The sequence below is a fragment of the Oncorhynchus kisutch genome, linkage group LG14 (assembly GCF_002021735.2).
Source record: "Oncorhynchus kisutch isolate 150728-3 linkage group LG14, Okis_V2, whole genome shotgun sequence".
In the NCBI taxonomy this organism is placed as follows: domain Eukaryota; kingdom Metazoa; phylum Chordata; class Actinopteri; order Salmoniformes; family Salmonidae; genus Oncorhynchus; species Oncorhynchus kisutch.
The window spans coordinates 43,548,274-43,560,621 of record NC_034187.2 but is presented as its reverse complement, the minus strand read 5'-3'; positions in this window follow the sequence as shown (position 1 = coordinate 43,560,621).

Here is a 12,348-nt window from a genome sequence, read left to right as displayed (position 1 = left end):
CACAGTCCAGTGCCTCCTCCCCGCACTCGCCCTGAGGTTCGTGTCATCAGCCCGGTACCACCAGTGCCTGCACAGTCAAGAGCTTCTGGCGACACTTCTGGCGACATTTCCCAGTCCATAGCTTCAGGCGACAGGTTTCCAGTCCAGAGCTTCCAGCGACTTTTCACAGTCCGGAACCTCCAACGACGGTCTGCGGTCTGGAACCACCAGCGATGGTCGGCGGTCCGGAACCTTCAGCAGGGGTTCTCAGTCCAGAGCCTCCTGCGACGATATACGGTCTGGTTCCTCCGGCGACGATCCACGGTCCGGTGCCTCCAGAAATGACATATCTGCGAGCGCAGTGGGTACTTCGTCCCGCTCTGGTGACAGTCGGCGTTGCGGAGCCTCCAGCAACGGTCGGCGGTTCAGAGCCTTCAGCAGGGGTTCTCAGTCCAGAGCCTCCTGCGACGATATACGGTCTGGTTCCTCCGGCGACGATCCACGGTCCGGTGCCTCCAGAAATGACATATCTGCAAGCGCAGTGGGTACTTCGTCCCGCACCGGAGCCGCCCCCGAAGGTAGATGCCCGCCCGACCCTCCCCTATTGAGGTTTTGCGGTCGGAGTCCTCACCTTTGGGGGGGGGGGGGGTACTGTCACGCCCTGACCATGGAAAGCTGTTTATCCTCTATGTTGGTTGGGGCGTGATAGTGACTAGGTTATTGTATTTCTATGGTGGCCTGATATGGTTCCCAATCAGAGGCAGCTGTTTATCGCTGTCTCTGATTGGGGATCATATTTAGGTAACCATTTTCCCCATTGTTAGTTGTGATGGGGGAAAAAAATGCAAGTTTTGTGCAAGAGCTGAATGGAGATGCAGCAAACATCTGCATACTTGATCCGGGGAAACACTTTTGAAGTGAATGCGCTCTCGTCGAAGAGAGACAACATAAATTGTCTGCAACAGTGAAATGGGCTATTTCTATGTGAATTAATGAGGAGTCAGAAAACTGATCAAATAAAACTTCTTCAAAAATTATTTAAATTGGCAAGTTGAACATAGGCTATAGATAATTAGCAGGCAGCTTGCCTTGGTTTGAGGGCAGCACAGGTTAACGGTCCTATTCAGGACCAAGCAACTTAATGTAAAGTGAAACCCAGAAGGGTATAACCTTTATAATTACTATGTAGTGACACTGTAGTTACATGTAACAAGGTCAGATTTTGGTTTGGTTTATTAACATAGAAATTCACAGGTGACTTTCAAATGTGTAATTACAAAACAGTTACATGGGGGAACAAGACAATATCTAATATCATCAGTAATTACACATGTGGAATAACCTTCAAGTGGATGTGTAATTACACATTCCTTGTTCCAATTGTGTAATAACTGATAGAGAGGTACAATGTTATTACCATTGATTTACATAGTAATAGGGGCAGCTTAATGTAAGAGTTTACGACTCAGTTATTGGTACTGCAAATAGTGGATAGGACAAGACAAACCTGCTCAGGGATGGACTGGGACCAGATATCGGACTGGCATTTCTAACATACCAGCCCATTGTTTTCCTTGAGTCCCCCACACTGGCCCATTTTTTTAAACCTTGAACATTATTATCCAAATATTTATAATATTTATATATTTATATATTTAATATTTAATATTTATTATTTTCAAAAAACAAACAGGCCTACTGGCCTAAAGATAGACCAGCTTATCTGACATTTGCCATAAATGCCCTGTGGCTAGTCTGTTTCTGACCATGCTGATTTTCTAGTTCAAATGTAGGATAATTCAGGCTCCATCTCCATCACTATAATATTGTTAATTAGCCAAATAAATCATGTTTTGATTTATTGATACACAATTATGGTGCAATCACCTCTTGAGAACATTTAATCTATATAATTTATAGAAGTAGTAAAAACCACAAAGCCACAACATACCTAAGATAATATAACAAGAACAATACCATTAAATATAGTGCGCTATACGAATGATCTGCAAGTAAACTAGACTATCAAAGCATGAATGCAGGACATATCCTGTGTTCTGGGGCTGAAATGTTCTTAGATCAAAACTGGAATCATATAGAGACATACCCATGAAACAACTTCAATAGACTTCTTAAGGTTTTCTATTCAACATGAGAATTGGAGGTTACTTAAGGTCAACTTTTTCAAAGTGAGACAAGTAATGCGTTAGCAAAGACTGAATTAGACTGAGTATTATCACTTGAAAAGCTGTACTTTATAACCAATAAAATTCAAATCGCATGCCAGATGCAAAAGCCTACTGTGATGTAAAGTTTAATTTCCGCTGGCAAAGACCAACAGTATAAAGACACAATGAACTCTTGACATTGAAATGCACATTTTTAGATATGAGTGTGGCATGGCTGAGATATGAGAACCAATGTCAAAGGGCCATTCATCTGGATATTACGGTGTCCATAAAAGGACAGCCTCCGGCTATTGCCTTTTACAAGAAGAAGACCTATCGCTCAAACTCAATCAACGCCATGACTAAGGAAAAACAGTCAAATGAAAACATTAAAATGAATTTTAAAAAACAGCGGCTCTATATCAAAGCGGTGTCTACAGGCTTTGATATGAAGTCCCCACTCTCCAACAGACTCCTTGAGCTCATTCAATCAGGTAGTTCACCGGAAACAGCAACGGGGTGAAAACTACAAAGGCTTTCTTTACCACTTTTTAAAGGAGAAAAATCCTATTTAATGCAGTAATAAAATGTCAGGGTGAGGGAGAGAGAGAGGAAACTGACTTTTTTTTAAAACGTGTTTTTCATTATTCTGAGTGAAATCCAACAAGGAATTAATGTGACATGTTTTTTATTTATTTTGTTTTCAACTGAAGTGACGATGAGGCAGGAAACGTGCTCGGCTCTTGGATTTACAGATCTGAGAAAGCTGTCGTGAATTTATGACTTTGACAAGTGTCGTTTTTCAGGTAGTTTTATTATTTTTACATTTCCAGCGAGCATTTAATACTTGCTTGGCAAAGACATTGTAATATATCAGCTTCTGTGGTATCACAATGTATCAAATCCACCACACTAACTAGTATATGGACTGAACTGTGTGTCACTTGTGCACTCCCTCAACCACGCATGGACACCATGTGAGAAATGCTGTTACAGAAACATATGGAGAAGTGGATGGTGATGAATTGGAGACATGAAGGATCTGATGTGATGTAATGATGGGTGGGATTAGCATGTACTGTCAATCAAAGCATTATTCAAACCAATGAAAAACTTTGATGTGGAGCGCTCAGTGTCTCTACATGGTCACACTGTTTAGTGACTGACAAGGCCTGATATTCCTACACTTAACATATTGCAGAGGTTTCTCTCCTTTCATCATTGCTGTGACAAGTTATGGTGCACTATGGGTATATATACTGCAGTTGTATTTTTGAATCCATGTGTATAGGCTATGAATTTTACTGTGGATAAATGACTTTAATTAGCTGATTTTCTATGGCACACTTTTTATCTGCCTCTGGAGCTTACCACAAGAACATGATGACAATACCCAGAGGGCCAATGAGAACCGCAATGTCAACACATGGACATTCAGTCCCAAATCAATTAAAATACAGAGACTGAATTAAATTAGGCCTGAGCACAGTAGCGTAGCAATCAGTACCTTCAAAGTGTGTATTTGTTTCTGTACCATCTTGTACCTTTTTAAAGACAGCTTTTTCCATTCCTATTATCCCTTTTGAAGGTGACCATTGTCTCCCAGAGGCTGTCGGGGACCATGGTGAATTCGGAGGCCCTCAATTTATGGTGCTCCTGCTAAGCCTTGTTTGTTTTTCTCTTCTGATGTGCATGATGTATAATACTCCCAACAACTTGGAGCCTCTGAGTATTAGGCTCTGAGTTTTCCAAAAAGTTTTGGAAAGCATCATCCAGGTGTTTTCCTCGTGGAGATGCTGAAAAATACCTGCTCAATACAATTATTGGCAGGTCACAGCTTTCACAACAAACTACAAAGTCGAAAACTAGAATTCCATTAGCGGATTTCTGCACCCTTCTCGCAGTGCTCTTGACATTGGCAAGACTTGCCCTTTTTCTGGTAATAATATTCCCTCCCTAAGCCTTATATAAAAAAAATCATTTTTGGCTTATTCCAAAGTTGCAGCAACAGGAATGGTTGAACAAACTTTTTTGTTCATGGAAAATGGGAAGGCTTATGTTTGACATTCGTTCTTTGATAAAGCTGGGTATTTACTTAAGCAGTTGGGGTATAGTCAATTGCTTGAGTTGCTTACCCAACAGCTTCTTCCCCCACCTGTTCGTTCAAGTTTGAGTTCTGCTGTGCTCAGCCAGACTCATAACACCAGATTGTAGCTCAAAATGGATGTCAGATAGCCAGGATGAACCAGCTTGATTGCTGTGTTCACCATTCTGTTTACTGCACATATCAGTTAGTGAAATTAAACAGCATGCAGCAATCAGGCTGGTTCCACCATTGCTAGCTGTCAGATCCAGTCCTAACCAAAGTACTCAAAGTGCCCGTTGATATTTACAATTCTGTTTGAGATTTTAGCTTTTCCATCATAAAACAAAGCACCAACTTTTGTCTGGTCTTGCTGCAACAAGTCCACAATTTTCTCAAAGAGCCATTGATGGTTTTGGTTTAAGAGGAAAACATTTTTTGGAAACAAATTCAATTCTCACAATTCTCTTGCTAGAGGGGAACATGTCAATGTCCACAGATTTGTACTCCATTTGCCACGCAAGCTCTTGTAAATTGGGTCATTTTGCCACAGTTAATGGACTTTGTTGAAGGCAATTACTTATTTAGCTCTTGAGAGAAGACTTCTCATATTCAACAGTGGTTATGGTGTATTACATGGATAATGTCCCCTGAAGCAAGTTAGCCTAACCCCAGAAGACAGTGCAGGGAGTTAACATCCAAAGAGATAGCCACAGCCAACATAATTTACAACAAGCTAGTAAACACTTATCCTACAGTTTTCCTGTGCTGTTACTGATTCAAATCAAATAAAGCTCTTCTTGACAGCGCACCAAATCATTCCAATTTTTCTCAAGCACAGCATTGACTGAGATTATATCTGCAGCCCAAATGGTGCCCTCTATTCCCTTTATAGTCCACTACTTTGGATCAATATACAGTGCCTTGCGAAAGTATTCGGCCCCCTTGAACTTTGCGACTTTTTGCCACATTTCAGGCTTCAAACATAAAGATATAAAACTGTATTTTTTTGTGAAGAATCAACAACAAGTGGGACACAATCATGAAGTGGAATGACATTTATTGGATATTTCAAACTTTTTTAACAAATCAAAAACTGAAAAATTGGACGTGCAAAATTATGTTGTTTGTCTATTGTTGTGGCCTAGATGAAGATCAGATCACATTTGATGATGAATTTATGGAGAAATCCAGGTATTTCCAAAGGGTTCACATACTTTTTCTTGTCACTGTAGCCTAACAAATAGCTGATTATTTAGTTGCAGTGGTCAGTGAAAAGCAGTTAAATAAGCCTCTCGCAATATTTCAAAATACATTCTTAGTAAAAAGATCTATTACTGAAAAGAGAAGACAAAGAAAAGGCTCTAATCTGTCTCAAAATTCTCAACTCCCAATTGAACGAACAGTAATCTATTTTTTTGGCACCAGCAGAGAGCATCTGGTTGAGTGCACATTCACTGTCTTTATCATTGCAACAGTACCACTGGAAAGTTTTTTTGGGGGACAATAATTTCCTCCTCCAGGCTAGATGGATGTCATATTATGCAATTTGTGTTGCACCTTTTTGTAGGCCTAGATTAAATGGTTGTTTTTACTGATGTTAGTCACTGTCAGCAGGGTAGGCTACTAATTTGTGTTATATAAAAAAATATGTTGCAGTCATATAAAGTATAGTAGAAATGCATGAAATGTGTTAAAATCTAATTTTATTTGTCACATGCTTCATAAATAACAGGTGTAGACTAACAGGTAAATGCTTACTTACGGGCCTTTCCCAACAAGGCAGAGAGAAAGACATTTGAGAAATAATAGAAAAGTAAATCACGTAATAATAAAAGTAATAATAAATGCAAAATTAGTCATGACAACTTGGCTATATACATGGGGTACCTGTACTGAGTTGATGTGCAGGGGTACCATGTCATTTACATAGACATGTATATGTAACTATGAATAAAGTGACACATGAAAAACAGTAGCAGCAGCGAATGTAATGAGCCAAAAGGTTTTGTGCAAAAAGGGTCAACGAAGATAGCTATTTGGTTAACTATTTAACTAACTATTTAGCCATCTTATGGCTTGTGGGTAGAAGCTCTTCAGGGTCCTGGTGGTTCCAGACTTGCATCTGTAATGCTTCCATGTGGTAGAAGAGAGAACACTCAATTACTTGGGTGGCTGCAGTCTTAACATTTTTTGTGCCTTCCTCTGACACCACCTGGTATAGAGGTCCTGGATGGCAGGGAGCTCGGCCCCAGTGATGTATTGGACCGTACGCACTACCCTCTGTAGCGCCTTGCAGTCGGGATGCCATACCAAGCGAGTGAAGATGCTCTCAATGGTGCAGCTGTAGAACTTTGTGAGGATCTGAGGGCCCATGCCACATCTTTTCTGTCGCCTGAGGGGGAAGAGGGGTTGTTGTGCCCTCTTCACGACTGTGTTGGTTTGGACCATGATAGATGCTTAGTTATGTGGACACAGAGGAACTTGAAGCTCTCGACCCACTCCACTAGAGCCCTGTCGATGTGAATGGGGGGTGTGATCGGCCCTCCATTTCCTGTAGTCCATGATCAGCTCTTTTGTGTTGCTGACGTTGAGGGAGAGGTTATTGTCCTAGATTGCCTCATCTGTGGGTTAAGGCATTATGCAAATTGGCGTGGGTCCAAGGTATCTGGGATGATTGTGTTGAGGTAAGAAATTACCAGCCTTTCAAGGTTTCAGATGTGAGTGCTATGGGGCTATAGTCAAACCAAAATAGAAAGTAATGTAAACGTTTGCCAGGGAGGCTTATTAATCATGGAATGATTTCATTTGACTTATTTTATCAAAGCAATGTTTTTTAATCTCTTTGATGAGTATGCTGTGTACGGTAATGTTACACAGTTCCTCCCTATTCTATAGGAGCTAATCAAAAGACAATTCCCAACATTTTGCAGGTGACAACTTAATCAAAGTGCAACACAACTTTAAAGGAACATCATAGCACAATCTATGGGGGACTGGCTTCTGTTTCAAATTTTGCCTAAATGTTCTTTGGGATGTAGTGGGACTCACGAAGGAGAAGTGGTAGTGGCTCAACTCAACCAGGCGCTGGGAAAGGGGGAAGCGGGCACAAGATCCAAAAACAGGGAAATATATAAAGAATTGAAGACACCATGGCCTTTGTAGTTGAGACAAAAAGGAATGAATCCATAAAATAAGTGGAGCCGGAAACACACAGGAGGGCCCTGGCAAACTCCTCACGGCGACAGATACCGGCCAAGGAACGCCGGCATGGTCATTTAATGGAAATAGGAGAGGAGAAGGAGGAGGGAGAATGTGGGGAGATGGTGCCCATGGGAATGGCATTTGGAATCATGTGGAGCGTATCCCTGGAGGCAGGGATATCTACCTGATTTAAGTTACATTAGGAAAAGACACAGAGGTAATAACTCCATTCGTGGACTCGCTCCTTTGTCTTCCTCTCTCCCTTGCCCTACACATACAGACACACACATACGCAACCTCTTTAGATTCTCTCAAATTCCATCCACTCCTACTCTCTTTTTCCTCACATACACGTCTACTCACTGTCTCTCACACACACACACACACACACACACACACACACACACACACACACACACACACACACACACACACACACACACACACACAAGCTCTCCAGAAGCTTTCTGCATTTGATCTCTCAAACTCCCTCTCTTTCTACCCCCAGCATATTTTCTGTCATCGCTTGATGACATATTGAGGAATAGTACGATGAATACCATTAATATTGCACTGAAGATGCAACAAGACATCAATTATTTACCTATGTGCTTTGAAACTCCCATCATGAACTGTGCATCACGTTTATATATATTTCTCTTCAGTAGAGTAGATTTGCAGTGTGCAAATGAGTGCACACATGTGAACTGTGAACAATGATTGTGCATGTGTGTTGATACTGTATGTGCTTCCCTGCTTATACACTTGTGTGTGTCTTCTATTTTAATGTCTATGTGTTGCGACTCAAGTATGGGTTTGCAAAATTCCAGTAACTTTCCCTAAACTCTCAGCTTTTCCAGAGATCCCAATGGGAAGATTACCACAATCAGGAAGCATTACATTCTCCAACCAGGATTTCTGGGAATTTTGGGGAAGTGACCAGAATTTTTCAACCCTAGAATCAAGACAGGGTAGCGAGGGGAGATGGGCAGGGAAGTCAGCTGAGGTAAGGCCTTGATGGATCACTTTCCAGAGGGGCATCAGCCACTCTCCCCTGCGAACACAGCCTAATGGTAGAGAGCCTCCCAAGGCTAGGCTAAGCTAAGCCAGTGTGCCAGAGCCGGTACCAGTCAACCCACGGGGGTATATGGAATGTGGGGGTAGGGAGTGTGTTTGCGAGTCTCACACACAGTAATTACGACACACGCATACACACAAAGTTATTGTGGCTAGGTGTCAATCGGCAGACACAGAGGGTTTTGGGAGTGTGTATGTGTGGTAATATAAGTGGTTAGAGAGTTGGACTAGGAACCAGAAGATTGCAAGTTCAAACCCCCGAGCTGACAAGGTACTAATCTGTTGTTCGGCCCCTGAACAGGCAGTTAACCCACTGTTCCTAGGCCGTCATTGAAAATAAGAATTTGTTCTTAACTGACTTGCCTGTTAAAATAAAAATAAAAAATTAAATGTGTACCCTCCCACACAATGTAGCACCCAGAGGGTATATGGTAGGGTGTTTGTATGTGTGAGCATGTGTACTCCCCTATTACCTCACTTATATGTCTGTCAAGTGCATCTGCATGTGTTTCTCTCTACCACCTATGTGCCTCACACCGCCTCTATTCTTGTTCACCAATTTATCAGCATGCTTGCTCAACAATCATCTAATTGAACAAACTTGACCAAATCAACCTTCTACATGCAGAGCACCACGTGACCCCCTGTCAGTGGCACATTCTGTCCTCCGGCAGACAAGACGCCAGGGCGATCACAGAGACAGTGGGAGACTGCTGAAATTTCGCAGTGCCATGCCTTGGCTGATTAGGAACTATTACCATTATCAGATGGCAGCCTTCGTTTACACTGCTGTGGGACACACATGCAGAAAGTAAACACTCAAGGTTGACAACTATAACAGACGGGCACAGGCTGCACTGCTTCACCTTTCAAGGGGGAGGGAGGACAGCTATAGGGGAGGGAGGAAGGTTTATGTGTGCTGTTTGATGGAGCCTCATGGGCATAATAATGGGATTAATTAGGGATGTGTGGCATATGCACAAAACCCACAGTCAAATGTGAAGGCACAAACACACACACATCTATCCCCCCACACACACACAAAGCATGGAAACAAAACCAACAAGAACGGTATCCTACAGGGAGGCTGCAAACAACAGCTGAAAAAAATCAATACCAAGTCAGCTGCTTGGATTTTTTTATCGGAAGGCACAGCTGGTTTCAACACATGTTAGAGACTGCCGAATATTAACACAAAAACCTGAAATTCAACGTTGTTCATAATTGGAAATAAACACTTAACTATAGATGGAAAAAACGCTGTTTCCGTTCTTCCATGGCATGTGAAATAAACCGTTTGTTTTCTACAATATTAACACTTTCATTCTTAGAAATAAGGGTACGGTTAGGGTACAAAGTGTTTTTTTGGATTACAAAAAGATAGGTACACAATTATCTCACATGATACTGTTCGGTACCTTTTAGGGTGCATGTACGGATAATCGACACGGAACAAAAATATGAACGCAACATGTAAAGTGTTGGTCCCATGTTTCATGAGCTGAAATAAAAGATCCCAGAAATTGCCCATACGCACAAAAAGCTTATTTCTCTCAAATGCTGTGCACAAACGTGTTTACAGTCCCTTGCAAAAGTATTCATCCCATTTATCCTATTTTGTTGCATTACAACAGTCACATTCTAACCTTAGTTCCTTTGTTTTGTCTTAGTTTTAGTACGGTCAGGGCGTGAGTTGGGGTGGGCAGTCTATGTTCCTTTTTCTATGATTTGGGATTTCTGTGTTTGGCCTGGAATGGTTCTCAATCAGAGGCAGCAGTCAATCGTTGTCCCTGATTGAGAACCATACTTAGGTAGCCTGTTTTCATCCTTGAGTTGTGGGTGATTATTTTCCATTTCAGTGTTTTTTTTGATTGTCTTGTTCTTTTGTATTCAGTCTCATTAAATTATATTATGGATACATACCACGCTGCGCTTTGGTCCTCGCCTTCCACCAACAATGGCCGTTACAACAACCTGTAATTTAAATTGATTTTATTTGGATTTCATGTAATGGACATACACAAAATAGTCTAAATTAGTGAATGGAATTGAAAAAAATTACTTGTTTAAAAAAAATTAAATTAAAAACAACTGAAAAGTTGTGCGTGTGTATGTATTCACCCCCATTGCTATGAAGCCCCTATATAAGATCTGGTGCAACCAATTACCTTTAGAAGTCACATAATTAGTTAAAACCTCTTGCAGCTCCCCCCCTACTTTGTGCAATTCCGCCTGAAGACATACCCAAATCTAACAGCCTGTAGCTCAGGCACAGAACTAAGGATGTGCATATTCTTGGTACCATTTGAAAGAAAACACTCTGAAGTTTGTGTAAATGGGAATTGAATGTAGTAGAATAACACACAATAGATCTGGTTTAGATAAAACAATGAAAAAAACAATACATTTTTTATTTTTATATCATCATCTTTAAAATGAACGAATGAATGGGAACAATTTCAGTGAAAAATATAAGAGGGCAACAGTACTTGTGCAAAGTTTCAGAATGATAACTTCCAAAATGAGTGTGCTACATGACATTATTCATGAAGTCACCCAGGTGTCCCACACAAGTAGCCCAAATGTACCCAAGTGGCCAAAAGGTATACATTTTGAAACAAATAACTATATACAAAATACCAAAATGGTATTCTAACACACCCCCCCCAATTTTTTTTTTGAAAAAAACATTATTAATTAAAAAATGTGAAAGAAATATATATATACATTTACAAAATAACATGGGTAACTATTTACACACTTTCAATATTTGGAAGACCCTCAGTCCTCTATCAAATCAAATCTATTTATATAGCCCCAGCCTAAAACCCCAGACAGCAAGCAATGCAGGTGTAGAAGCACGGTGGCTAGGAAAAACTCCCTAGAGAGGCAAAAACCTAGGAAGAAACCTAGAGAGGAACCAGGCTATGAGGGGTGGCCAGTCCTCTTCTGGCTGTGCCGGGTGGAGATCACAGTGGTTGTAGAGGGTGCAACAGGACAGCACATCAAGAGTAAAAATGAACAGTTTAGGGTTCCATAGCCGCAGGCAGAACAGTTGAAACTGGAACAGCGGCAAGGCCAGGTGGACTGGGGACAGCAAGAAGTCATCATGGCAGGTAGTCCTGACGCATGGTCCTAGGGCTCAGGTCCTCCGAGAGAGAGAAAGAGAGAATTAGAGAGAGCATACTTAAATTCACACAGGACACCGGATAAGACTCCCATTCGGAGTCAGTGTCACTGTGAAAGAAAATGTTCAGTTAGAATAGTTTCACATATGAGCCCTGTATCAACAGGTATAATAAACAGATATATATAGAGTTGAAGGTGGAATATATTATTATTACCTGCTAGATCTACTGTCTCTTTTAAATTATGACATATCAGCTAGATCTACTGTCTCTATTATATTATGACAGACCAGCTAGATCTACTGTCGTTATTATATTACAAACAGACCAGCTGTATCTACTGTCTCCATTTCACTTTGGCCATTGATGTGGTCATGCCCTCTCCTCAACAGCCTCAAATAGGCTATTTCATGTGGTTTGGGATGGGGCGGCAGACACACGCATCTCACATTTCATGACATTAAATGTTTATATATTGCTTCTAAAATAAAATAAAATTCACAAATAATATTTTGTATTATTAATTTCAAACAAGGGCATTAGCATGATAAGTACTTACCAGTCCAAAACGATGTCCTCTCCCGTTCCAAAAATATTTCTCCACAATCGCTAAATGAAGCGTCCTACAACAATCTCTGTCTCACCTTCCCAATCAATTTATTCTAAAGTTGTGTGTACATCTGTATATCTCGACTTGACTTAGTCGCCA